Below are 27,265 nucleotides of genomic sequence, written 5' to 3'. Positions count from 1 at the left end.
GCTTAGAAATTTGCATATATCTTATCCACCATTTTGGCTCTGTCCCAAAACCATTTCAGATGAAGAAAATTATTAAGCAAAACATGTGAGTGGGAGTGAGTGAAATATATACAGGAAACAAGTAGGCTGATTTGATTTGACTATAAAGATTGGAACACATGAGGAAGAAATAAAGTAAAATAGTTCCCAGAATCATAGATGGGAGTCAGATTATAGAACATGATGGAGGGGAAAAAGAAAACCAGTTTGAATTGTATTCTAGTAGGAAGAGGGAGAAAACTGAAGTTTTGTGGTGGTTGTTTTAGCATGAGACAAATATGGTCAAACATTTGCTTTAGGAACATGTTTCAATGTGTTTCTTGTAAAAACAACTATTTTTTCCCTTGTAGAAAGACACTCATTTTTATTGGCTAAGTTATTCTTGGTTGTAGATCTTTTTTTTTTCCTTTTGGAATATATTGGCCACAGTCCCAATATTTTGAAAGTGATAATTGATAAAAGTTATGTTCTCCTCATTAGACTTGGATATTTCATTGATATCTTTCTCACTGCTTATAGTATTCTCAAAAAAATAAACTGATGAAGAAATAAAAAGAAATAGATGGACAACTTATATACTAACAAAAATGATATACAAATGAAATTTTTGAAAACTGTAAACCTATGACATAATAAAATAAACATTCTTGATTTGACTGGACAACTAATGAAATATGCTATGTATTATAGAGATATGACAGAATTAATGTATAGAATAATATATAGATACATATTCTTACACAACCATTGAGGAAATTCATTTTGCTTAATTATACTTGTTTGTTAGAAAAAAAAACAAGATTAAAAAAAAAAATTCTCTCAATATCTCCCCTACATTGATTTGAACGATTGGAGATTGGTAGATGGGAAGTGTCACAGAATGAAATTTGATCACTGTATTATTTTTAATAGTGGGGCAAATATTTTACTTTGTTACTAATGATCTCTTATGGCGTGATAGTAATGTCAAATATTTGCAATCTAAAACTAAAACACATTAATAAAACATTTGAAAATTAGAATTCATTTAAGTATCTAATAGGGCAAGGTCTTATGTTACATTCCTGAAATACATACTTCACTAACAAATAGTTTACATTTTATTTTGCAAGGGATAGAGAGTAGGGAATAATGTATTCATAGGTAAGTAAATATAAAATGTATCTAATATCAATATAAAATAATATGGGGGCATCATGGAGAACAACAGAAACTAACAGTTTCAAGAATGACTCATGTGTGCAATCAAATTTGATCTGGGTTTTGATTAGAGATGGGGAAGCCCAATGGGGGAAGGCAAAGAAGAGGAAAATTTCATGCATAAAAGACAAGCTTCCTAAAATATTGATGTGAAAAATAATAATACAGAGGAACAGAAGGAAGTTCATACTGGCTATAATTTTTTTAATTTAAGACGTGAAGGTATGAAATCATTTCAGAGAGATTAAAATTAGATAATGAAGGATTTTTAATGAAAATAGGACTTTCTATTTTACCTTGAGACTATAGAGAGCCGAATGAAAGTTCTTAACTGAATGGAAGTTACATGGTTAGATCCATGATTTCAGAAAATCAATTTTGTAACTTTGTGGAATATCAGTGAGAAAGATAGGATGGGAAATGGAAAAGAATAAATGGTTATTTTAAAACTCTAGACAGATGATAAGAACATGATAATGATAATCTCTGACAAACAAACAAACAAAATCTAGGGATTCTAAGAAGCAAAGGTGAGGAAAATGTTTCAGGGCATGGTAAAATAGCCAAGGCAAAAACATTAAGATGGGGCAGCTAGGTGGTGCAGTGGAGTACCACTCCTAAAGTCCCGAGGACCTGAGTTCAAATCTGACCTCAGACACTTATTTCCTAGCTGTGTGACATTGGGCAAATCACTTTACCCCAATTGCCTCAGCAAAAACAAAAACAAACCAAAAAACCGTGAAGATGCAAAATATAGTATATTTTATGAGAAAAAAGCTTCTTATTTTTAAATTTTTTAATCCTATTTTTTTATTTCCTATTTTTTTTTTGTTTGTTTGTCAGGTTATGTAAAGCATCAATTTCTTCAACAAATATTTTCTATAATATATATTAAGGCTGGAAAGGGACTTTTGAGCCACATTGTAGAGTTTTAAAGGCCAAAGAGAGGAGTATTTGCTCTTAGAGAAAATAGGGAATTATGAGAGTTTATTGAGTATAATAGTATCATAGTTAGATCTATTTTCAGAATGTTATTTTGACAGTCATACATAGAATGGAATAGAGAGGACAAAGACAGGAAAATATTTCATTCCTAATTATAGGGGAGATAGAGTAGTTGTTTTGAGTTTGGCTGCTTCACTCTTCTTAGAGAGTTATATGAATATTGCCAGTTTAAGGCAAATTATTTTATGTTCAGATTTGAATTGCCTCCCTGAACATTATCCTTTAAATAGGAGTAGGTTCAATTATCTTAAGTTTTGCTTCCTTTTCACCAAATACTAATTAGTGTCAATCAGTCAATAAATATGTGCCAAAATACTGTGCTAAGTGTTTGGGTTACACATATGAAAAAAGCAGGACCTTCCCTAAAGGAGTTTACAATACAACATAAAATGATGAAAATTGGGGGAGCTGAATGGTTGGAGAAGTTAGTTAACTGACCTGGGGATTTGGTGGAAAAGTTAGAGAAACCCCAAAGTAGTATAGTTAGGTGAGAAATGAGAAGTTGCATAAAAACCATCACAAATTGTAAATAGCCAATAAATATGTTTGTTTAAGCTGATAGGAAAAAGAAATCAGAGAAAGTAATATATATTAGAAAGAACCAGACAATATAGGGGGTAAATGAACATTCCTATTAGGACTAAAATATTGCAACTCAATGAAGAAGATTTCCAATCTTACTCAAGAGGACATTTTCTAAAATCCCAGGGGGAGGAAAAGGAAAGATGGGACAAGCTAGAAAATCAAGAGAATAATTTAGACTTACTTTCTGTTATATGCCTTCCTTCAAAAATATATTCCTTTCCTAATTCTATCCTCTTTGCCCTCTTTTGCTTTGTCCTTTCTCTAAAAGAGGACTCCAAACCATTAGTATCCTCTTGCAAGCTAGGAAGGTAAGAAAATATATCTCTCTCTTAAGCTACCATTCCAACACTAACTAGCTTTCACACAAGTACATGTAGTTTCACATTTAGGCAGAACTAGATAAAATCTCCCAAGATTACAGTAATGATTCCAAAAGATTTTTACTTTCAAAATAAGGATATATGCTTTTATGTACTACATATAATATATATCTATTATGTACATAATGCATTCAAATAAATACATTTTTCTAACATATGAACATGCATATATATCATAAAATGATTAAATGTGACTTTTCTTTTGTTTGAAATTCTTTTTTAAATAAGTTGTGATGAAGCAATACATCATGGACTGAAAGTGAACTTATATACTAGGGCATCACAGCCTATCCTTCCATGTTGTGTAACTCTTATTTTTCTCTCAGGACACAACATATACCTTACATGACAAGTGGCTCTAATAAATAGGGTATTTGATAACATTAATTTCAATCATATATTAAGTAAGATTTAATTTTGCCAACTAAGGCACCAATTACATCTTGCTCTGTTCTTTTCACTATGATGCCTCTTCTGACTCCCAAGGCTAGTTGGAAACTGGACCTTACTTTTAACAGATAGGAAGCACAGGATATATAGAACAATATATAACTTGATTAAGAAAGTCAGGTAATTGGATTCTAAAGTATATGAATGCTTGATTGGGCAGAACATTTTTTATTATGTTACATGATGTCTAAAACAAAGAAATAAGTATACTATAGTGACCATGCTTGAACACACTGCCTTAAAAGATGCTTATAAATCAGCTCCCCCAGAGTATTCTATTATTTTGTGTCCCTCCTTTTAACCCATCTATAATGTAACAAGGCAAGCATAATTGTTTAAGTATTTTTGTTTCATCTTTAAGAGATCATGCCATTTGATATGATTTATGTCAGTTCCAATGGTCTTGTGATGAAGCCATCTGCACCCAGAAAGAGGACTATGGGGAATGAGTATGGATCACAACATAGTATTTTTACTTTTTTGCATTGTTGTTTATTTACATTTTGTTTTCTTTCTCATTTTTGCCTTTTTGATCTGTTTTTTTCTTGTGTAGCATTATAATTGTGGAAATATGTATACAAGAAATGTGCATATTTAACACATATTGGATTACTTGCCATCTAGGGGATGGGGTGGGGGGAAGAGAGAGAAAAAATTGAATCACAAGGTTTTGCAAGAATGAATATTGAAAATTATCTGTGCATATGCTTTGAAAATAAAAGGCTTTAGAGGAAAAAAGAAAAAAGAGGCAGCAAAATAAGAAAGGAAGAAAAGAAGGAAAGAAGGAAGGAAGGAAGGAAGGAAGGAAGGAAGGAAGGAAGGAAGGAAGGAAGGAAGGAAGGAAGGAAGGAAGGAAGGAAGCGAGAAACGAAGAATTATACCGTTCAAGCTCTTCTTTAGTAACACCTTTGATGATTGTAACACTTGATGATTGCTCAGATTACCAACTATATTCTTCAGTTTCAGAGTTTTACAGAAATCTTATTTTCTCTTGAATCATTTTACTTTTTGTCTTGGATTAAAAATCCTGAGATATCTGATCTGTAATTGTTGTCTTTTATGGGAACATCTGAATTGAAGAGCAATCTTATTCTCCAGGATATAATTCTTAGCTGAGTGCACTGTGAAAGTGATTTCTGACAAGTGTTCAAACAATATGGCTTGAGTAAATCTTTACTTTTAGACATTGGAGGGTTCGAAGTATCAGAGGTTCATTCAGAGACTGGCCTAAAGGGCCATATCATCTACATACCCATTTCCTTGTTATTTTCTGTGTTCTTTCATTTCATCTTTTAGCATTCTAGAAGAACTACCATCTGTATTAACTCAACAGTTACACTTAACTCAAAGCAATTGTTAAAAAAAGATTCAGATCAATCATTTATAACCCACATAGAGGATTAAGATCTGCTTGGATGAAGTTTTAGCATGTATTTCTTTTTCCACCATAAAATCAACCTTTAAGAACAACAGGAAGAATTGAGGAGGATACTGAAATCTGTTTCCTGTAATTTTTCCACTTTCATTTTTCTGCCTCCCCCCCCAATATCTTGATATCAGTTCCAGTTAGAGACAATCTTTCTTCTGTAATAATTCCCCCATTTTTTCTTCATTTAATAGGTTTCTACATTATTATCATCTTTTTAGCATTTAAAATCCTTCACCGACCAGATCATCTAATTTACCTTTTCCAGCTTTACTATGCATTCCTTATATTTAAGACCTCTTTGGCCCAACCAAACAGGGGTTTCTGCTCTTCACACTTGAACATCCATCTCCCATGCTTTTTCATTGATAGATCTCCATACCTAGAAAGCACTCCTTTCTTACTTCCAAATCTGAAAATTCCCCAATCCCTTTGACACTCAGCTCAGTTTCCACCTTCTATATAAAGATTTCCCTAATTGGAATTATTAATGTTTTCCCTCCACAAAATAATCTATTTTGCATACATTTATTCATGTACATGTGGTATTATGTATTAAATATTTTGATGTTCTATAGCAATCACTTAGAATGACTTCTACCAGAAAATGGCTATTCTGGAAAAGAAGCTTTTCAAGCTTTGTTTTCTTATGATACCCCTAATTATCATAATCAGTTCTCTTACAAATGGGTTCTAGTTTCTAATTTGAACACCATTAGTATAGTGAGCAGAGTTGGCATCAGAGTTAGGAAAACCTAGACTAAAATTCCATCTCTGACATGTATTAGGGGTAAAATTCTGAAAAAGTCACTTAATAATGTTGCAAATAATTGGCACAGTGGATAGAGTATTGGAGTCAGGAAGACTTGAGTTAAAATCCTGTCTCAGACACTCACATAGTGAGTCACATAGTGACCCCTGGGCAAGTTATTTAACCTCTTTTACATAGTAAATACTATATAAATGTTAGTTATCATCATTTTCATACAGAAATTCAGAAGCTCCCACAGATCTGGATAGAGGAGAACAGAGAACATAAAACTGTATAAGTGTACTATATGTAAATGAGAAACTTTCTATCAGTCAGAAAGACTTGTTTTACACATGGCGATTGCAAACTGCTTAAACAATTGTTAACTATAAATAGTCCATTTATTAATAAGGAAATCAGTAATTTATTCTATTTTATAATCAGTGGAAGAGGAATATCTGTCAGAATTATAAACTTTCTAATTAACTAAGTTTATGGAAACATTCATTACTTGCTTTGTTAAACAAGCCTATTCAACTTTGAAAGATACTTCTTCTCATACCAAAAATGTCTAGAGACAATAGGAATTCTTGCCTTTATGCCATCTTAGATACAATGCTGTGTGTCTCCTTATAAGGCCAAGTTTTTTTTGTTTGTTTGTTTTGTTTTGTTTTTTGTTGTTTTTTTGTTTTTTTACTATTTTTAGGATTTCCTGACATTACCATATGAATATACACAAGTGGAAGATCTCAGTAATTTGAGTAGGTAAATGACAAAATTTGTGAATTACAAAGTAAATGGAGTTGTGTTATGGGCCAGAACTTTGTATTTAAAACAAGGATTCTTACAAGTTATTAAATCAGTGGAATTGATAAGACAATGGTTATCTAGTTTAGCATGGTGATTAATAGTTCTCTAAGTTCAATATGATTGATTTAATCTTACAATAAATAATGGTTTCCTAGTTATATCATGATGGGTTTATACTAAAAATAGAGCATATATAAGACAAAGTCAGCCAGAGTCAGAGCCAAAGTCAGACTCAGAAGGGCTCAGGAAGAAATACTCAGAAGGGTCAGACACAGACTTGGAAGAGATCCAGAGACAGATTCATTCCATCCTCCACTTTTGTGGTAGCTGCAGGCTGAAGCACAAGCCCTCAGACTCAGAGAGATTCATTTATTCCATCTCACACCACTAGCAGGGCTTTCCTCCTTAGCTTCTCCATTTAAATCAAGACTCTGAAAGGCCTCTAAGAAAGCTAGCCCGAGGCCCCAGGCAAGGAAACTAGAATGTGCAGAAGATAATAAAGGATTTGGACTTTAACACCTGGCTATTCTTGTGGTGATTACTTTACTGAAATGAAGCATGGTCCAGAGACCTCCAGAAAACCAAACACGTCCAATGCAGAGCACGAACCCATGGCCCTGAGATTAAAAGTCAAAGTCTCCAGGCCTGATTTCAGTGGAAAAATCTCTGATCCTGAATTCCGTGAAAATGTTTCCATACCCAGAAATTAGGATAAGTACAAAAATAGACAAGAAGGAAACTTTGATAAGGGCTAAAGTAGTGCTTCAGCTGAAATGGGACAAATGCTTAGAAAGGAGTCTTTTCAACTTCAAGGAAAACGTGTTAAAAGCTCAGTTAAACTCATAAGAACAAAGGTTTGATTGTAATTTGGGAGCAGATCATTGAACTTTCAGAAACATTCCAATACACATCTCCTTGGTTCTCTAAGGAAAAAGAATTATATCCAGAGGAGTGAAAATTAGTAGGCGAGCAATTAAGTGAACATTACAATGATAATGGTATCAATTCAATTCCTAAAGAAATATTTTATACATATAACTTAATAAAATTGATTTTAAGAAATTATATCAGTATTAGAATATGAAAAAAAAAAGAAGAAAGAGCAGCAGGGGGAGGATACTGACAAACTAGTGAAAAGCATGAAGAATTAGACAAGAATGGAATTAAGTACAAATCTGCTGAAATTAAGGAATGTGGTGTTTCACAGCAGGAGACATTAGAGCATTCCCCATTCCCTGGCCTACCCCTGTCAAGTAACCCTTCATAGGTGGAGGGAAAAAGAGGAGAGGGAGGGGCAGTGACACAATTAGTACTACCTATGAAGCAGCTTATGACACGATTATAAAACGCACTAACTAAAGCTAAAAAAGAAAAGATATATCTGATTAAAAAATAAACCTATACTCTGTTATTGAAGAGTTTCACTCTTCAGGTCAACAAAGGAGAAGATACACTCCTTTTGATATGGAAAAAAATAAGGATTTGAAAAAGATTTGCACTCTTTATGGGGCTATATCAGTGGCCCTTAGGTAGTGATAAAATTCATGCCTTATTAGATATAGTACAGGAGCAACTTGACCATGGACACTTACAACCTCCTCTAAGTCCTTGGAATTCCCCAGTATTTGTTGTAAGAAAGAAATCTGGAAAATGGAGGATGTTGACTGATTTAAGAAAGATAAATGAACAGATGGAAACTATGGGAACTCTTCAGCCTGGACTTCCATCTCCTACTCAGTTGCCTAGAGAATGGCCTCTATGGATTATAGACATTAAGAATTGTTTCTATTCTATCCCTCTAGATAAAGAGGATATGAAAAGATTTGCATTTTCAGTGCCCAGCATTTACTTTGCTTAGTCTTATAAAAGATATGAATGGACAGTTTTGCCACAGGGAATGAAAAACAGCCCTACTATATGTTAAAATGCTCTTATTCCAGTAAGAAAAGCATTTCCAAAATGTAACAAAATGATGTTACATTATAGGGATGATATCTTGGGGTGTGCACCTGAGGAACAAATGTTAGAAAAAGACTATAGAAACATTAAGGAACTAGTTGCATATGGCTACAGAAAAATTCAAAAGCATGCTCCTTTTCAATATTTAGGTTGTGAAGTATATCTTAAGATTCTTACGGTACAAAAGTTTTCTTTAAGAACAGAGAAGTTGAACACCTTAAATGACTTTCAAAATTAATAGGGGATATCCAATGAATGTGTCTAGTGTTAGGCTTAATTACCAATCAATTACAACCATTATATGACATTTTCAGGGGAAACACTGCTGTAAACTCACCATGTCAGCTTACAAAAGAAGTTCAAGAGGCTTTGAGAGAGTTGAACTGGCTTTATCCAATGTGGTTGAGTCACTCAAAAACCCTTGGAAATATCAGTTTTTGCTACAAAAGAGGCAGCCACAGCAGTTCTTCATCAAGGAGCCAGTGTGATAGATTGGGTGAACCTTCCAGCACAACCAGAACAAAGCCTTATTCCTTACTCAGGCTTGTAACTATAATTTTATTAAAGGCCATTAAGTGAGTAGTATAATTATCTGAGACAAAACCTGACAAGATATACACATTTTATACCAATGCACAAATTAATGTGTGCTGTGCAAACATCCCAGAGTGGTAAATTTTATTGGCCACAGCTCCAAATATTACACAAGGATCTCCATTAACAATAACCCAGCTATTACATAATTAGCAATGGCTTTTTGAAGAAAAGGTTTCTAAGGTTCCTCTTAAAGGACCAACTATTTTTACAGATGCATCCAAACATAACATTTGTGCTGTATACTCTCATGATCTAACCGTAGAGTAGTCAGAATGCCTTTTCAGTCCACTGAGCAGAAAGAATTGTATGCAATCATTATAGCTCTTACTTATTATCCAGGAGATATAAATATAATATCTTATTCAGCCTATTCAAGTAGGTGTGGTACAAAGAATTTTGGCAGCTCAAATAAAATTTGCAGCTTCTAATACATTTCAGCTCTTTAAGGAACTTCAAGAGCAAGTGAGAAAGCCTCCAGGTAAGATTTATATCTTGCATATCCATGTGGACTTCCTGTTTTTGATGAGAATTCAAAGACAGATCACCTTATAACTATGTTAGCCAATACTCCTTTATTTCAGGAAGCCCAAAAAGCTCATTCTAAATATCATCAAGTTGCTTGAGCTTTACATTTACAATTTGGGAAAACAAAAGAGGAAGCTAGGAGCATAGTAAAAGCCTGTACAGCTTGCCTTCCTTTCTACGATCCTATGTTCCCTCCAGGGAAGAACCCTCATGGTTTGAGACCCAGTGAAATCTTGGAAATGGATGTGACCCATTATAAATCTTTGGTCTGTTTTTTATATATGTTGTAGTAGACACCTTTTCAGGATTTCCTTTTGCAATACCAGCAGCAAAAGAGACAAACTGAATGATCACTGAATTCTTTATACAAGCTTTTGCAATCATGGGTGTGCCACAAGCAATAAAAACAGATAATGGATATGCATATACTTCTAAACATTTTGCACACTTTTGTGCACAATATTAAATTTTACACAACACTGGCATGCCTTTTAATACTCAAGGTCAGGGAATAGTAGAGAGGAGAAACAAAGACATCAAGATGCTTCTCCAAAAACAAAAGAAAGGGGGAGCCACAGGTAAACCTGAAGAACTTCTAAATTTAGTTTTCTATACCATTAATTTTTTACTTTTAGATAAAAATGCACTGTCTCCAGCAGACATGTTTTATAACCCACCAGAAGGGCAGTGTTCAGTGAAAGCAGCTCCACTATCTTTAGATAATCACCAGGCGATGTGGAGAGATTCATAAAGTGATTAATGGAAGAGACCAGATAGGTTAACTGCTTAAGGGAGAGGGTTTGTTTGTATCTCTACAGATGGAAGAGGAATCAGATGGGTGCCAACAAGTACCTTGAGACAGACAGAAAAAGAGAAAAACCTAGAAACAAAAGAGAAGACGCAAGAAACATCTGACACTGAAAGAGCATGGCTGATAATGAGACTGTTACAGAACTTCCAAACCTGAAGGAATCATTCGATTCCCTGAGATGAAAAATTGATGATACGACTATTGCAGAACTTCAAAACCAGGAGGAATTATTTGGATTCCCTGAGACATAATAAGACTGATACAGGACTTCCAAATTTGCAGGAATCATTGGATTTGCAGACACATGAAATAATGGACAATAAATTGGTTTTGGACTACTTCTAGGACTTATGGACACGTATATGGACATGTTGATTCATGGTGTTTGTTATGTAATACCTTCCATGTTGATGGATTTATATATACCTGTTTCAAATGAGACCCTTCAGGACCCCACTAATCTGGTTTGATTCCCCATTTTCTTTGGTATTTTCATCTCCCTTCCTGAGACATCAGGGAGGACATGATCACCTCTTTGTTGGTGTTTTTCATCCCTTTTTTGAGGAATCAGGGAAAGTGTGATCACTATCTTTTTGGGGTTCTTACCTCCCTGAGAAGTCAGGGAGGGCATGACCACCTATGTTCTAAAACAAAAGAAAGTGGGAGATGTTATGGGCCAGAACTCTGTACTTAAAACAAGAATTCTTACAAGGTATTAAGTCAGTGGAATTGATAAGACAATGGTTATCTAGTTTAGCATGGTGATTAATAGTTCTCTAAGTTCAATATGATTGACTTAATCTTACAACAAATGAATGGTTTCCTGGTGATATAATGATGGGTTTATATAAAAATAGGGCATATAAAGCTGAGACAAACTCAGCCAGAGTCAGAGCCAGAGACAGTCTCAGAAGAGCTCAGGGAGAGAGACTCAGAAGAGCCAGACACAGACTTGTAAGGGACCCAGAGCAGATTCATTTCATCCTCCACCCTTGTGGTGGCTGGAGACTGAAGCACATGCCTTCAGACTCAGAGAGATTTATTCATCCCATTTCATACCACTGTGGTGGCAGGGCTTGCCTCCTTAGCTTCTCCATTTAAACCAAGACTCTGGAAGACCTTTAAGAAAGCTAGCCCAGGTTCCTGGCAAGGAAATTAGATTGTGCAGGAGATAATAAAGAATTTGGACTTCAACACCTGGCTATTCTTGTAGTGATTACTCTACTGAAATGAAGGCTGGCCCAGAGACTGCCAGAAAAACAAACAAGGACACTACAGAGTTGATCTTAGAATACTGTGGTTTTTATTCAGTTCAGCTAAGAATTTTGATAAAGAATTCTGTGCTTCATGAACACATTTTGGGAAATATATCATTTATTTGAAACTGAACTAAGATGTATTTTTGAAATATAGATGTCTTTAGATAAATGGAAAGTCTTCACAAGAGTATTCCTGCTCCGCAACCAGACCCGAACACTGGAATTTCCTCCAATCAATTCAATACTTTTACTCAATCCCTATGAGAGTCCACATTTGATACCATCATAAAATTTATTGTTTCAATTTTTGTGTCATGTCAATATTTTCCACAAAATATTCTAGTTATATGATAAGCACAACTGAACTGTGACAAAACTGAGTTTCCTGCCCAGAGAGTGGCTGTCTGATTTTGAAATGAAGAGTGACTTTCAGTGACTCTAAACTTTATTGTTTTACCATTTATAATGAATGATGGTATATATTCATCAGAAAGGAAAATGAACTGGAAGAGAATATGACAATGACAATTTGTCTAAGATTCTGACTGATATGGAAAATTAGATAATAATATCATTTTTCAGACTTTTCCTTCTGTGGTTCACTTGATGGTTCATTGTGATTTCTGCCTTCAAAGGACTTGGTTATTATAGTTTTTTTAAGACTCTCAGGGCATGCATAATTTGATAATATATTGTCAATTGGTTATATTATTTGCTGGAACCATATTATTAGGTAGTAGCTGGAACTAGATACATTTTGAAATCTGGTCATAATGAAATTATGCTCTTTTCTTTTTGAGAAAGATGAGGTCACACTAGGGAGTTTTCCACTTTGGATTATTGAGTACCAAGTACACATTCAAAATATTCTTATGTTGCTTATTCATAGTATCATAGATACAAAGCTGAAAACATTCGTTCTGATTCTTTGAATGTTGAAAACTGTTTATACATATGTTTTGAAAACAAAAAGATTTAATTAAACAAGAATATAGTCTGATTATTACATTACTTCCTTTGTAAATACCACAATGCTCTAATTCCAGCTTAAGCTCAAGTTAGTTATGCTTTGTTTTGATTTTTTTTGTTTTGTTTTGGGGGAAGATATCACATTACATATTTAAATTATGCTGTTTGTGTAGTTCATTTCCAAGAACTTTTTCAAATTAATTATGTCTCTGCATCTTATACTAAGATAAAAAAGAATCAGCAACACAAGCACAAGATAGGAGAAGCATGAATGGTGAGATATCAATTGTCCTAAAAATAACTAACTAAATAAATAAACATAAACATAAAGAGAAGAAAAATACTTGAGGTTTGGTGGATTGCAACCTCAAAATCCTTTATAATTTCTTTTGTTCCATACTGTCTTGTGAATCCACAGAATTTTGTATTTCATTAGAGATAGATTCACTTGCTTTTATTTTATAATATTTATTAAGAGAGCTTTGCAGTCTTTGCAGTCTCTGGGAATTTGGCACTCATCTTTCTTTCTTTTATGATTCTCTCTGCTGATTTATTTACTTATGTTCTTTGATGTTTTTCCCTCTTGATATTTTCTTTTTTTTTTTTTTTTTTTTTTTTTTTCCTTCTTCATATCCAACTGTTAGGTTCTTACTAAGTGCTAATGAGATAATGAGATATTAGGTTCTTACTAAGTGCTAAGTCGGTACTTAACAACTCTATCTCTCAAGTGCCACCCTCTTTTATCCTTCCAGAGAATGGGCGTGGGATAACACAAGGGCTTCTGGGAAAAAATTACTTCAACCAATGAACTTGCTCCTCCTAAGCATGCAAGCTCCTCCCCAGGAGTTCACAAGTAAAACTCCCAATAAAGGCCGGAAGTAGACAATTGTTAAGTACCAACTTAGCATTTAGTAAGAACCTAATATCTCATTATCTCATTAGCACTTAGTAAGAACCTAACATCCAACCATCACTCATTTTATGATTTCTTTGTCTCTGTTCTACTTCGTACATTATAATGACTGGAATCTGCCTCACCATCTTTTTGTGTGAGCAGATTTAGGGTCCATTGAGTCTTTTCCCTGAGTGGTTTCAGGAGTGGAGTGTTGCCTACAGATATTTTTCATTCTTTCCTTTAAGCCTGATGTAGAGATTCTTACAAGTTTCTGTTACATTTTTTCTCATTATATACTTCTCTTTTTTTAGTTGGACCAAAACATTATCTGGTACCTTTTATTTAAAATAGGAGATACTATTTTGAACAAAGCCTCTATATCCTTGGAAGACCCTAACATAGGGACTTCCTCAGACAGAAGACAGAATGTTTTCATCAGCTGCCTCTATCTTTCCATGTGTAAAATAAGTATCTGCAATTGTTTTAAGGAGAGAAATGTAAGTGATTATGTTTTACAAGAAAAAAATGCTTTTGTGGGAGTGAATGTCAATATAAATACTAACCACAACATTACAACTCAGTGTGGGTATACCTGTTGAAAATTTAAAGGTTTGTGAGGGAAGTATTTTGAATGAACATTCTTCACTTTAGAATTCTTTCCTGACAGTCCATACATGCTTAACTTCATTGGGATTCTGTTTCTTTATTTTTTGTTTTTATATTCAAATGTAATTGTTGTTATCTGGGATATAGATTTTTTTGAGATTTAAATAAAAATGGAGTCTGGAGAAATGATCATATTCACATTAATTGTGTCTATGATTTTGTGTTTCACCAATTCATTCTTTAGAATGAGATGATTTAGTTTCAATTGTAATATGGGAGCCACCTGACAATGGCTGGTGGAGATCCAACCCAGACCTGCAGAATGGATCTCTTCATGTGAGAGCATAATACAAGGAGAATTAGAGGCAATTGCTGTTCTCTGACCTCTCTGATTGAGAGGCCATTGCATTGTTTTGCCACTGTCCTCTTCCCTCTGCCTCTAATTTATTTCATTTGAAATCCACAACACCTGTGTCAGCTGTGGAGGCTCTCAGAGAATTGACCTGCCCCATAAGAATTTGTTGGTTTTGTTTGTTTGTTTGTTTTTGTTTTTGTTTTTTCTGTTATTTCCCTTCCATAGCATGGTCCACACACTGAAGAATGCAAGTAGCATTATCACTTCTGGATGGTTGTAGCAGGTGCTAATCCTGTGAGATATTATGGAGGCAACTTTTCAAATAGAGAAGAGAACTATAGTCAGAAAAGGCATTTAAATCTCGCATCAGTCTCCTGGCTCAACCTTTTGATGTATTGGCCCATTTAATTACCCCAACAAAAAAAGTCTTATTGGGGCACTTTGTTCTTTCCTTCTCTATGGGATACCAAAGGAAATGTGAGAAGGTTCCTACTCACAAACAGCTCTGGAACACTGCTAGTTCTTTTTGTAATTCTTATGCTTCTTATGCCCCACTTTGGGCGCCCATAAGTTGCAATAGGGGAGCCATCTGATACCAGGAATGCAGGGCTGGTTCAACATTAGAAAAACTATTAGCATAATTGACTATAACAATAACTAAATTAACAAAAACCATATGATAATCTCAATAGATGCAGAAAAAGCATTTGATATAATCCAACACCCATTGTTGGATAGAAAGTCCATAGGAAAAAATGGACTTTTTCTTAAAATAGTCACTAACATCTATTAAAAACCTCAGTAAGCATCATATGTAATAGGGATAAACTGGAACCATTCCCAATAAGAGCAAGAGTGAAACAAAGTTGCCCACTATCACCATTAGTAGTCAGTATTGTACTAGAAATGATAGCTTTGGCAATAAGAGATGAAAAAGAAATTAAAGGAATTAATTAAAGGTAATGAGGAACCCAAATTATCACTCTTTGAAGATGATGTGATGGTATACTTACAGAATCCCAGAGAATCTACTAAAAAGCTATTACAACTTTAGCAAAGTTGCAGGATACAAAATAAATCCACATAAATCATCAGCATTTTTATACATCACTAACAAAATCCACTAACAAATAGAAATTCTATTTAAAATAACTGTCGATCGTATAAAATATCTGGGAATTTATCTACCAAGGGAAAGTCAGGAACTGTTTGAGCAAAACTACAAGAAACTTTCCACACAAATATAGTCAGATCTAAATATTGGGAAAATATTAAGTGCTTTTGGATAAGCTGAATGAATATCATAAAGATGACAATACTACCTAAACTAATATATTTATTTAGTGCTATAACAATCAAACTCCCAAGAAGCTATCTTACTGACCTAAAAAATAACAATAAAATTAATCTGGAAAAAATGATTAAGAATTTCAAAGGAACTAATGGAAAAAAATGAATGTGGCCTAGCTGTATCAGATTTAAAAGTATATTATAAAGCAGAGTCATCAAAACCATTTGGTACTACTAAGAAATACACTGGTTTATCAGTGGAACAGTTAGGTTCACAGGACAAAATAGTCAATAACTAGAGCAATCTCATAGTTGACAAATCCAAAGATCCCAGGTTTTGGGATAAGAATTCACTATTTGACAAAAATGGCTAGGAAAATTAGAAACTAGCATGGCAGAAATTGGCATTGAGCCACAGTTAACACCATACACCAAGATAAAGTCAAAATGTGTTCATGATCTAGACATAAAGAATGAGATTATAAAAAAAGTTAGAAGAACATAGCATAGTTTTACCTCTCAGACTTGTGGAAGAGGAAGGAATTTGTGATCAAAGAAGAACTAGAGATCATTATTGATCCCAAATAGAAAATTTTGATTATATTAATTTAAAAAGGTTTTGCAAAAACAAAACTAATGCAGAAAAGATTAGAAGGGAAGCAATAAATTGGGAAAACATTTTTACATTCAAAGGTTCTGATAAAGCCCTCATTTCAAAAATATATAGAGAATTAATTCAAATTTATAAGAAATCAAGCTGTTCTCCAATGGATAAATGGTCAAATGTTATGAACAGACAATTTTCAAATGAAAAAAAATCTGAAACTATCTCTAGTCATATGAAGGGGTGCTTCAAATCATTAATGATCAGAGAAATGCAAATTAAGACAACTCTGAGATACACCTCTCATATTGGCTAAGATGACAGGAAAAGATAGTAATGAATGTTGGAGGGGATCTGGGAAAACTGGGACAGTGATACATTGTTGGTGGAATTATGAACAATCCAACCATTCTTGAAAGCAATTTGGAACTAAGCTCAAAAAGCTTTAAAACTGTGCATACCATTTGATCCATCAGTGTTACTAGTGGGCTTATATCCTAAAGAGATCTTAAAGAAGAGAAAGGGACCCAAATGTACAAAAATGTTTGTGGCAGCCTTTTTTGTATTGGCTAGAAATTGAAAATTGGATGGATGGAGAATGGCTGAATAAATTATGGTATATGAATGTTATGGACTATTAGTATTCTGTAAGAAATGACCAAGAGGATAATTTCAGAGCGACCTGGAGAGAATTAGATGAATTAATGCTACGTGAAATTAGCAGGACCAAGACATCATTATACATGGCAACAACAAGATTACAGGATGATCAGCTCTGATGGATGTGGCTCTCTTTCAACTAGTTCCTATTATTCAATAAAGAAGAGAATCAGCTACACACAGAGAGAGAACAATGGGAAATGAGTGTTCTTTCTGTTATTGTTTGCTTACACATTTTTTTTCCTTTTCAGGTTCTTTTCTTCCTTTTCAGATTCGGTTTTTCTTCTGATATATATATATATATATATATATATATATATATATATATAAAACGTATACTTTAACATATTTTAACATACTTAACATGTATTGGACTACCTGCCACCTAGGGAAAAGGTTGCAGGGAAGGAGGGGAAAAGTTGGAATTGAAGGCTTTTCAAGGGTTAGTGTCGACAAATTACCCATGCATATGTTTGTAAATAAAAAGCTAAAATAATAAATAACTTCCTTAACTTCTTTCTTATTTATTTTGTGGTTCAATTTATCTAATTCTGAGAGAACAAGATTGAGATTCCCCCACTAGTATGCTGTCTAATTCTTCTTGCAGCTCTCTTAACTTCTCCATTAGGAATTTAGATAGTATACCACTTGGTGCATATATGTTTAATGTTAATAGTACTTCTTTATTTATGGTAACTTTTAGCAAAATGTAGTTTCTTTCCTTGTCCCTTTTAATTAGATCTATTTTTTTTTTTTTTTTTTTTTTTTTTTTTTTGCTTTTGCTTGATCTAAGATCAGGATCACCACCTTGCCTTTGCTTTTACTTAACCTGAAGAATAACAGATTCTGCTCCAGCCATTTACCTTTATCTGTATGTATCATTCTGTTTTAACTGTGTTTGTTATAAACAATATATTGTAGGATTCTGGCTTTTAGTCAAGTCTGCTATCTGCTTTTCATTTTATGGAAGAGTTCAACTCATTCACGTTCACAGTTAAAATAACTATTTCCTGTCATCTTATTTTTCCCAAGTTATACTTTTATCTTTCTTTTTCCTATTTCTCTCCTCCCCAGTATTTTGCTTCTGACTACCATCTACTTCAAACAGCCCTTCCCTTTTACAATTTCTCCCCCTTTCCTATACCTTTCCCTTCCTACTTTCCTATAGGGTGAGACAAGTTTTTCTATGAAGCTTAGTATGTCTTATATTCTCTCTTGAGCCAAATCTGATGACAGTAAGTTTCACACAATGTTCATAGCCCTCCCTTCTTTCTCTTAATTGTAATAATAGGTCTTTTTTTTTCCCTTCTTCACGAGATATAATTTATCCCATTTTAATTCCATTTTCCTCTTCTTCCAGTACAATACCCTTCCCACCTATAGTGTCTGACCAAATTGTTAAGGTAATTTTCTCTATATCTAATTTCACTGTCTTTTGCATTTTCTTTTCATTGATCAGGCAACAGTATAGATGGTTTGATTCAACTTGATGCCTTTGTTAAGCATTTCCTGTGTTTGAGGTACTAAATATTGGGAGTATGAATATCCTTGTAAATCTGTCCCTCTTATCATTGAGTTCTATTAGGGATAGATTAGCCTTATTAAAACAAGGCTCTTATAATGTCATTCTTCTTTTCAAATCAATTTGTTATTTCCTCATTGTAGTAATTATGGGTATCTAACAGCATATAAGTTCATTGAAGGAAGAGGATGTTTTATTTTTCTTCGTATAGCCAATGCCTAGAAAATAGTGTGTTCTAAATAAATGCTTAGTAGATAAGTGCTTCATCTAAGGGGAAGAATGCAATCTTCTTTTCTTTATCTGGGGCTGAGTTTCCTAATCTGTAAAATGTATGTGGCAATAGTTCAAAGAATAATGGGAAAAGCATTTTGAAACCTTAAGACAATATTAAAAAGCACATTATTTTGCGTGGCTCCTCAAAATTTGGTCCCAATTTGATTTTTCAGCTTACTTATTTTTCACCTTTTTTATTACTTGTTTAGGGCACATATATTTAAATACAATATCAAACTTTTGCACATAGGAGATATTTACCAACAAATTTCTTTGAGAGAAAATGGTTAAAAGTAAATAAATAAAAGATAGGGGATCTCTTCTAAAAAGCATTTAAAATAAAACATTTTTAACTCATTGACTAGAAGGGCTGATTTGGGATTTGTATTTTCTTGTTTCAGTTTTGCTTCTACTTAACTTTGTGACCATGCTCCATGCTTTATGACACTTTACCACCTCAGGCCAAAGCTTTTCTCAATTTTCTTTGGCAATAATAAATTCTGTGACTGTTTCATCACTTTTCATATATTTTGTAGGTATATGATTTCATGATATAATTAATTTATGTGCTGTCTTTGACTATCTAAATAGCTCAGTGTTCAAAACTACATTTATTTTTTATTTTATGTCTATTCAAAAAAGTCAGAGTTAAAACTCAAGAATCTTTATAGCTTGTGAAAACTTTGCGAATGTGTGTAAGTATTTAATCATTGTGAATTTGCATAATCATCATACCTAAAAGTCAAATTATTCAACCTCATTTGTCAGGTAAGGAAACTGAAGCCCATAGAAATTATGCTCAGGATCACATAGATTCTTGTAACAGAGTATGGACTCAAAATCATTTACTGAAGTACAGTGGACTTTAATCTAAATTGTACTGCCCCCAATACCTGGTGAATCCTAGTTAGAGGGTATTCTATCTAGAGGAAGGGAATATACATATTTGGAAATCATAAATGAATAGGACTTACACTAGAATCCCCAACTTGTTGATGAGTTTGGTGAAAACTGTCAGAAATTCAGTTCAAGTCAAGAAGCATTTACTAAGTACCTACTACATGCTAGAAACTATGCTAGATACTAAGAATATAAGGAAAGGCAAAAACACTATCTGTCCTCAGGAAACTCATAATTTACTTGTGGAGACAACATGAAAGCAATTATGTAGAGACAAGATTTAAATTATGTAATATCATAATCAATAATATTGTTATATTACATTGGATTATATTGTATTATATTATATTAATTTATCACTAGAGATAGTCTAAAAAGTTACTACCATTAAAAAGGATTTTGAAAGGCTTCATTCAAATGATTGAGCTTATACTTTTATACTTTGAGTTGAAGGAAGCTGATTTCTTCACCTGTAAAAATGGATGTAATAATGTCATCTACCTTGCAAGGTTGTTGTGAGGATCAAATAAAATAATATCTGAACAGTGTTCAGGACAGCTTCTAGCATATAAGTATTACATAAATACTAGCTCTTATTATTATGGGAGATAGTGTATGCAGATAACACTGCCACCATGTGACAAGATCACAGAATATTTGGATGGTAGTAAGATATAAGAAGACTGAAACTTTAGATAGAAGTCTGGTTATGAAGAGCTGTACAAATCAAGCATATAATTTTATATTTGAGGCAGGAAATATTCACCAGAGTCTGCTGAAAATGAGGGTGACATAATCAGACATTTTACTACATATTATTACAATGTACTATTATTTTTTTTCTAAGACTATGAAATCATCTCATATATCCTGTTATGTGTGCAACTGCTAATTCACTTAAATTTGTTATTATTAGAAATAATAAAATTTTAATATGTAATGTGAATTCATATTGAGAAAACATCAAAATGTAAGATGTATATTATTTAATATGCATTTGAAGCCAATAGTATGAAATATCTGACTCGTTTTTTAAAAAATCATCATTGTGTCTTTCCTCCTGCTTATTATTCATTTAAACAGATTCACTCTTTCACAGAAATACATTGCTGTGTAGGAAAAAAATAAAAACAGAAACATTTTCTTCAGTTAAGTTTCTTTAAAGGACAAAATGTGGATTGTTTAAGACAATTCTCAGTCAAAGAAAGTGAAACTATTTCTAGCCATATGAAAAGATGCTCCAAGTCATTATTAATCAGAGAAATGCAAATTAAGACAACTCTGAGATACCACTACATATCTGTCAGATTGGCTAGAATGACAGGGAAAGATAATGTGGAATGTTGGAGGGGATGTGGGAAAACTGAGATACTGATACATTATTGGTGGAATTGTGAATACAACCAGCCATTCTGAGGAGCGATTTGGAACTATGCTCACAAAGTTATATAACTGTGAATACCCTTTGATCTAGCAGTATTACTACTGGGCTTATATCCCAAAGAGATCTTAAAGAAGGGAAAGGGACCTGTATGTGCAAGAATGTTTGTGGCAGCCCTCTTTGTAGTGGCCAGAAACTGGAAACTGAGTGGATGCCCCTCAATTGGAGAATGACTGAATAAATTGTGGTATATGAATGTTATGGAATATTATTATTCTGTAAGAAATGACCAGCAGGAAGATTTCAGAAAGGACTGGAGAGACTTACATGAACTGATGCTGAGTGAAATGAGAAGGACCAGGAGATCATTCTACACTTCAACAACAATACTATATGATGATCAATTCTGATGAACGAGACACTCTTCAAAAATTGAGATGAACCAAATCAGTTCCAATAGAATAGTAATGAATTGAACTAGCTACACCCAGTAAAAGAACTCTGGGAAATGAGTGTGAATCACTATACAGAATTTCCAATCCCTCTATTTTTGTCCACCTGCATTTTTGATTTCCTTTAAAATTAATTGTACATTATTTCAAAGTCCAATTCTCCTTGTGCAGTAAAATAACTGTATGGACATATACACATATATTGTATTTAACATATACTTATTTAACATGTATTGGTCTATCTGCCATCTGAGTGAGGGGTTGGGGGGAAGGAGGGGAAAAATTGGAACAAAAGGTTTTGCAGTTGTCAATGCTAAAAAAATTACTCATGCATATATGTTGTAAATAAAAAGCTATTATTAAAAATGTGAATGGTTTATATTTATTGACTCTAACTATTTTGCTCAATATTTTTTGTTTATTTTTATTTTTTTAAATTTTCTGTTTATTTAAAAAAATAAAAAAGGAAGACAAAAAAGGAAAATAAACCAAAAGAAAACAGAACCTTGTCATGTGTCCAGCAGAACATCAGAGAGGATTCAAAATGTATAACAATAAATTCCCAGTATAAGAAAGGATATACAATTGTAAAAGAAAATTATATTCAAGAATGTTAATTTTTCCTTTGCTTCCTTGTAAGTTGTTCTTTTGTTCTCTGCTGTACACTTTTTTTCTTTATTCTTTCTCCCTTTTTGATCCCCTTTACCTTCTCCAAGTAGGCTATAATTAAACCATAACTGTAGCGAGCTGTCGTCTCTAGAAGCTGCCGGATCACTCTCTGGGAAGAGATCTGCTGTGTCTTCTACTCAAATCTCTCCGACAGATTCTTCTTCCTGTAACGAACCGTTGTCTCCAGGCAGTTGCTGTTAACTCTTGTCCAGAGAAGTGACTTCCCTTCCTGCAGGGAGCCCCATCAAGCCTGATGCAATGCAGAGTCTTCTCCTTGAATCCTGGCTCTGAATCTCCTCCAGCCCTTATCCTTCTCCAGGCAGACTCACTTTCCAGGCCCACTGTTGCTTTTTATCCTCCCAGAGAATGGGCGTGGGACAATGCAAGGGCTTCTGGGAAGAACCACTTCAGCCAATGGGCCTGCTCCTTCCATCAAGTCAACCTGAGTTCTCACCTTGTAATTGTCCAACCCGAATTCTCACCTTGTCACTATCCATACAACCCCAGTTCTCACCTAGTAATCCTAACATCTCCCCCTTTCTTTTGATTTAGAACATAGGACAGTCATGATCTTGAAACATAAATCCATCAATATGGGAAGTATTACACATAGTTACATAAATTACATAAGCACATAGTAACATAGTAACATAATACATGTTAGAAGTATATGACAAATAACATAATCAAATAATCATTAATTGAAAATTTATAAATGTCCATAAGTCCATTGTCCATTAGTCTCATCTTGTGTGAGGAAGTCCAATGATTCCTGCTGGTTTTAAAGTTCTTTAACAGTCTTTTTATTAGCCATGCTCTTTCGGTGTAGGATGTTTCTTAGATCTTCTCCTTTATTTTGAGGTCTTTCTCTTTTTCTGTCTCTCTCCAGGTGCTTGTTGCCACCCATCTATTTCCTTCTTCATCTGTTTTCTTCTGTCTGTTAAAATACAAGCAAACCCTCTCTCCCAGGCAGCCAACCTATCTAATTTCCTTCTATTTACCACTTTTTAAATCTCTTCTCATCATCTGGCAATTACATTGGAATTGTTTGCACTGGACACAGCCCTGTTGGTTTAAAAGGCCTGTATTCTCCCCAAGTGTAATCCATTTTTGCAATCTGATTGCCTTTTGGTTGACTGATTGGGTAATCCCTTTCTGCCATGTGATTGCTTTTCTGCTGGTTGATTAAATCAGAGTCCTGGCCTTCTAAAGGTTCTTTGGGTATAACATCAGCTGCCATCATGCCCCAAGTCTTTTTTGCCTGGGGCCCTGGACCTGGGCCCCTCATCCTATTTCCCTGAATTATTCTACACTCTGATGCCCAATGGAGTCCTCTGTTGCATTTTGGACATGGGGTTTTAGGTCTTCTTTCACCCTGTCTTCTCACTGTATCTCCATATCTACACTGAGCTCTTAGATGTCCAATTTTTCCACATTGAAAACATCGCCGAGTTTCTCTAGAAATCCCTTGCCAGGAGGGACCCTGTCTTTCCACGTTCATCATTGTCCGGATGTAAAAAGCATTTGTTCCCACTGTAGCACAACGTCTTATGATCTCCTCTAAAGGAGCATCTTTGTCTAATCCCCATATAATTCTTTTGCAAATCTCATTGGCATTTTCCTTAGCCATATGTCTGGTCATTATTTCTGTAGCTGCATTTTCTCCAATAGTTCTTTTGACAGCAGTTTGCAAACGTCCCACAAAATCTGCAAAAGGTTCATTGGGACCTTGCTGTATTTTAGTGAAAGCCTCTCCACGATTTTTCTGTCCAGGGAGGACACCCCAAGCTTTTATTGCAGCCTTAGCAATTTGTTCATATATTGTCATGGTATAATTAATCTGTTCCGAATTCTCTCCATACTGACCCTCACCAGCTAAGTGCTCAAAAGTGAATTGTGTGTTAACTCCTATTTCCAAATTGCATCTGACTTGAATTTTACATAATTCATGAAATTCCGCAAGCCATAGTAAATTTTCTCCAGGTTCCAGACATGTCCTTGCTATGGATTTCCAATCATTCGGGGTTAGGACTTCATAAGACAAACCATCTAGTAACATTTTGACATAAGCTGATGTAGCCCCATAAAGGGTACAACCTTTTTTCAAATCCTTAATTTTATTCAAATCTAAAGGTGCATATCTTCTCCTTTTTTTACCTACAGAGTCAGTATTTTCAATCACGCTCACTTAATCTTTAACAAAGTTTCCTCGTTACTCACGGTTCTGGGTCAGAGAGACTGAGATCTGGATGGGAGGCTTTTCCACTGGAATCAGGACCGTGTCTGTCCCTGTTCGGGTGCCAAATTGCGAAGGTCTAGTCTAGCTCCTCTTGTCAGGATAAGCAAAAGTCCTTGCCCCACGTTGGGCGCCAATTGTAGCAAGCTGTCGTCTCTAGAAGCTGCCGGATCACTCTCTGGGAAGAGATCTGCTGTGTCTTCTACTCAAATCTCTCCGACAGATTCTTCTTCCTGTAACGAACCGTTGTCTCCAGGCAGTTGCTGTTAACTCTTGTCCAGAGAAGTGACTTCCCTTCCTGCAGGGAGCCCCGTCAAGCCTGATGCAATGCAGAGTCTTCTCCTTGAATCCTGGCTCTGAATCTCCTCCAGCCCTTATCCTTCTCCAGGCAGACTCACTTTCCAGGCTCACTGTTGCTTTTTATCCTCCCAGAGAATGGGCGTGGGACAATGCAAGGGCTTCTGGGAAGAACCACTTCAGCCAATGGGCCTGCTCCTTCCATCAAGTCAACCTGAGTTCTCACCTTGTAATTGTCCAACCCGAATTCTCACCTTGTCACTATCCAGACAACCCCAGTTCTCACCTAGTTATCCTAACACATAACTACTGATATTGATTTATATTGATATTGATATACATATACACACACGAACACACATACACACATACATCTGCAACCACAGCATACACATACACATGCACATATCTGCACATACATTCACAACAGCCTACAGATTCACATACATACACATATATCTATATCCACAATATATAGAGCAACATGCATACATATTTATATATACTCACACACATATATATCTATGAATTTATCTATAAGTAAACATGCATCTAAAGCAATGACTGATACATAATGTAGACTTCTCTGTTGATTGAATCTTTAAATCTGACTTTGTCTAAGATCAATGATTATTAGCCATACTTTTTTTCCTAGTAACTTCTACTCCTGATCATTGTTGAAGTGTTTGCATATATTTCTTCTTTCCTATGCCTGATAATATTCAATTTATGTATGTTCCTTAACTTGCCCTGTTATTTCTTAACCTCCCCCCACCCAATGAACCCTCCCTTTTCTTCTTTCCTCACCCTTTGCTCAACTCATCTCTCCCCCTATTTCTTTATAGATTTTGATATATATAGATTTTCAAGGTATATATGTAATGGTCCTTAATTAAGATACTCTTGATGTTAGTATGTTTTCAGAACTATGAGCTCTTCTCCCCTCTCTAGTATCCCTGACTCTATTCTTACATTGCAATTCATTTGTATATCACAATTAGTATTTTTTATACTTTCCCAAGTACTTTTACTTTTCAGAGTCAGATCATACTCAACTCTGTCCCAATCTTTCTTTTGAGTTACCCAATTGCTGATGTCAATAGTAAACATAAGACATGCATTTCCACGTAAAAAAAAAACAATTTGACCATGGTAGAGTTTTAAAAATTAATCTCTGACATTGATTCTTATATGTTAAATTTTCTTTTGCTAAAATATTTATTTAATATTTTCACCAGTTGCATTCAAAACATTTTTTACATTTATTTTTTAAGATTTTTGAGTTTTAGGTTCTCTCCCTTATTCCCATCCACAATTAAGAAATCACATGTAAAGGTATGTAAAACATTTCCATAAAGGTCAAGTTGTGAAAGAAATAGAGATCTCCCTTAAAGAAAATAAAAACCCTCAAGAAAAAAATAAGTTAACCAATTCTTATTAAAAACATCTGAGAGTATAGGAATAAATGAACTTTTCCTTAAAATGGTTAATAGCATCTATTTAAAACCATCAACAAGCATCATATGTAATGGGGACAAACTAGAACCATTCCCAATAAGATCAGGGGTGAAGCAAGGTTACCCACTATCACTCTTACTATTCAATATTGTATTAGATATATTAGCTTTAGCAACAAGAGAAGAAAAAGAGATTAAAAGAATTAGAGTAGGTAATGAGGTAACCAAATTATCATTCTTTGCAGATGATATGATGGTATTTTTAGAGAACACTAGGGAATAAAAAAAATAAAAAAACTACTAGAAATAATTCACAACTTTAGCAAAGTTGCAGGATACAAAATAAATCCATGTAAATCATCAACATTTGTATATTACCAACAAAGTCCAACAGCAAGAGATACTAAGGGAAATTCCATTTAAAATAACTGACAATAATATAAAACATTCGGTAGTCTATCTTCCAAGGCACATTCAGGAACTATATGAACATAACTGCAAAACACTTTCCGCACAAATAAAGTCATATTTAATCAACTGGAAAAGTACCAAGTGCTTATGGGTAGATTGAGCAAATATAATAAAAATGAAAATACTATCTAAATTAATCTACTTATTCAGTAGAACTGAATTTTGTTATTGTTGTTGTTGTTGCAAAGGAAGAATTGGATTCAGAAGGTAAAAACCAAGAAATAATTTTACAGATCTAGAAAAAGTAATAACAAAATTCATTTGGAAGAACAACAGATCAAGAATTTTAAGGGAATTAATGAAAAATGCAAATTAAGATGGTTTATCTGGTCAGACATAAAACTATATTATAAAGCAGCGATCATCAAAACCATTTGGTACTGGCTAAGGAACAGAATAAGTCAATCAGTTAAATGCATGAACACACATAC

At 34.1% G+C, this 27,265-nt stretch overlaps 1 protein-coding gene across 22 annotated transcripts in view; it reads left to right on the top strand.

Annotated features, from left to right (window-relative positions):
• Nucleotides 1-27,265, top strand: part of LINGO2 (leucine rich repeat and Ig domain containing 2) — a 1,288,153-nt gene that overhangs the window by 676,554 nt on the left and 584,334 nt on the right. Inside the window, exon 5 of one of the 22 annotated variants that reach the window (XR_012484579.1) lies at nucleotides 10,546-13,341. The exons of the other annotated variants lie outside the window; for them this stretch is intronic. The gene's annotated coding sequence lies outside the window, so the exon portion shown is untranslated. Of the gene's footprint in view, nucleotides 1-10,545; nucleotides 13,342-27,265 lie in introns of those variants that run through there. 22 annotated transcript variants of the gene reach the window in all.

The sequence above is a fragment of the Sminthopsis crassicaudata genome, chromosome 1, assembly GCF_048593235.1.
Source record: "Sminthopsis crassicaudata isolate SCR6 chromosome 1, ASM4859323v1, whole genome shotgun sequence".
NCBI classification, from domain to species: Eukaryota; Metazoa; Chordata; class Mammalia; order Dasyuromorphia; family Dasyuridae; genus Sminthopsis; species Sminthopsis crassicaudata.
This window is presented reverse-complemented; position numbering and strand designations above follow the sequence as displayed.